Source organism: Schistocerca americana, unplaced genomic scaffold, assembly GCF_021461395.2.
Source record: "Schistocerca americana isolate TAMUIC-IGC-003095 unplaced genomic scaffold, iqSchAmer2.1 HiC_scaffold_559, whole genome shotgun sequence".
Classification (NCBI taxonomy): domain Eukaryota; kingdom Metazoa; phylum Arthropoda; class Insecta; order Orthoptera; family Acrididae; genus Schistocerca; species Schistocerca americana.
The window spans coordinates 45,001-47,500 of record NW_025726301.1 but is presented as its reverse complement, the minus strand read 5'-3'; the positions used below and the strand labels follow the sequence as shown (position 1 = coordinate 47,500).

Genomic DNA, 2,500 nt, shown 5'->3' with positions numbered 1-2,500 from the left:
ACGCGGCGGCGACCTCCTCATGTGTGACCGGCCCCCATATGCACTCGAGAGCGACAGGCTCTGAGTGCGGGAGGAGGCGGTCACGAATGAAGCCCGCGGTGGAGATGGGCTTCTTGGTGAAGAGGTCCGCCCAGAAGTCCAGCAGACCAGGGATGGCAGGTGGCGGCTGGAGCAGGGTGCCATCCAAGAGGCCGCGCACGCAACGCGCACGCGACCGTCGGAAGGCATCCTGCGTTCTCGCGTACTCCCAGCGGCGCCGCTTGCGCTTCTGCGTCGGCGGCGCGGCAGGCGGCCGCTTCGATGGTTGGCGCGGCCGCTGTGTCCTGGTGATCGATCTCTCCCCTCTGGACCCGACCGACGCAAGGGCATCCGGGAGCATGCCCAGGATGACATCGGGTGGCCTTAAGAGAGTCATAGTTACTCCCGCCGTTTACCCGCGCTTGCTTGAATTTCTTCACGTTGACATTCAGAGCACTGGGCAGAAATCACATTGCGTCAACACCCGCTAGGGCCATCGCAATGCTTTGTTTTAATTAGACAGTCGGATTCCCCCAGTCCGTGCCAGTTCTGAGTTGATCGTTGAATGGCGGCCGAAGAGAATCCGCGCACCCGCGCGCCCCCGGAGGAGCACGCTAAGGCGGACGCGGCCTCGCAGCAAGGAAGATCCGTGGGAGGCCAAGGCACGGGACCGAGCTCGGATCCTGCACGCAGGTTGAAGCACCGGGGCGCGAACGCCGCGCAGGCGCGCGCATCCTGCACCGCCGGCCAGCACGAGGCCAACCAACGGCGAGAGCAGACCACGCCCGCGCTAAACGCCCGCACTTACCGGCACCCCTACGGCACTCACCTCGCCCAGGCCCGGCACGTTAGCGCTGACCCACTTCCCGACCAAGCCCGACACGCCCCGATCCTCAGAGCCAATCCTTATCCCGAAGTTACGGATCCAATTTGCCGACTTCCCTTACCTACATTATTCTATCGACTAGAGGCTCTTCACCTTGGAGACCTGCTGCGGATATGGGTACGAACCGGCGCGACACCTCCACGTGGCCCTCTCCCGGATTTTCAAGGTCCGAGGGGAAGATCGGGACACCGCCGCAACTGCGGTGCTCTTCGCGTTCCAAACCCTATCTCCCTGCTAGAGGATTCCAGGGAACTCGAACGCTCATGCAGAAAAGAAAACTCTTCCCCGATCTCCCGACGGCGTCTCCGGGTCATCTCTAAAAGAGGGGCCCGACTTGTATCGGTTCCGCTGCCGGGTTCCGGAATAGGAACCGGATTCCCTTTCGCCCAACGGGGGCCAGCACAAAGTGCATCATGCTATGACGGCCCCCATCAACATCGGATTTCTCCTAGGGCTTAGGATCGACTGACTCGTGTGCAACGGCTGTTCACACGAAACCCTTCTCCGCGTCAGCCCTCCAGGGCCTCGCTGGAGTATTTGCTACTACCACCAAGATCTGCACCGACGGCGGCTCCAGGCAGGCTCACGCCCAGACCCTTCTGCGCCCACCGCCGCGACCCTCCTACTCGTCAGGGCTTCGCGGCCGGCCGCAAGGACCGGCCATGACTGCCAGACTGACGGCCGAGTATAGGCACGACGCTTCAGCGCCATCCATTTTCAGGGCTAGTTGCTTCGGCAGGTGAGTTGTTACACACTCCTTAGCGGATTCCGACTTCCATGGCCACCGTCCTGCTGTCTTAAGCAACCAACGCCTTTCATGGTTTCCCATGAGCGTCGATTCGGGCGCCTTAACTCGGCGTTTGGTTCATCCCACAGCGCCAGTTCTGCTTACCAAAAGTGGCCCACTTGGCACTCCGATCCGAGTCGTTTGCTCGCGGCTTCAGCATATCAAGCAAGCCGGAGATCTCACCCATTTAAAGTTTGAGAATAGGTTGAGGTCGTTTCGGCCCCAAGGCCTCTAATCATTCGCTTTACCGGATGAGACTCGTACGAGCACCAGCTATCCTGAGGGAAACTTCGGAGGGAACCAGCTACTAGATGGTTCGATTAGTCTTTCGCCCCTATACCCAGCTCCGACGATCGATTTGCACGTCAGAATCGCTACGGACCTCCATCAGGGTTTCCCCTGACTTCGTCCTGGCCAGGCATAGTTCACCATCTTTCGGGTCCCAACGTGTACGCTCTAGGTGCGCCTCACCTCGCAATGAGGACGAGACGCCCCGGGAGTGCGGAGGCCGCCGCCCCGTGAAGGGCGGGGAAGCCCCATCCTCCCTCGGCCCGCGCAAGGCGAGACCTTCACTTTCATTACGCCTTTAGGTTTCGTACAGCCCAATGACTCGCGCACATGTTAGACTCCTTGGTCCGTGTTTCAAGACGGGTCGTGAAATTGTCCAAAGCTGAAGCGCCGCTGACGGGAGCGATTATTCCGCCCGAGAGCATCCCGAGCCAACAGCGGCGCGGGTCCGGGGCCGGGCCAGGTAGGTCCGTCATCCGGGAAGAACCGCGCGCGCTTGCCGGGAGCCCGAGCGCCCAAAG

At 61.3% G+C, this 2,500-nt stretch overlaps 1 pseudogene; it reads right to left on the bottom strand.

Annotated features, from left to right (window-relative positions):
* Positions 1-2,500, bottom strand: part of LOC124586577 — a 7,013-nt pseudogene that overhangs the window by 3,750 nt on the left and 763 nt on the right.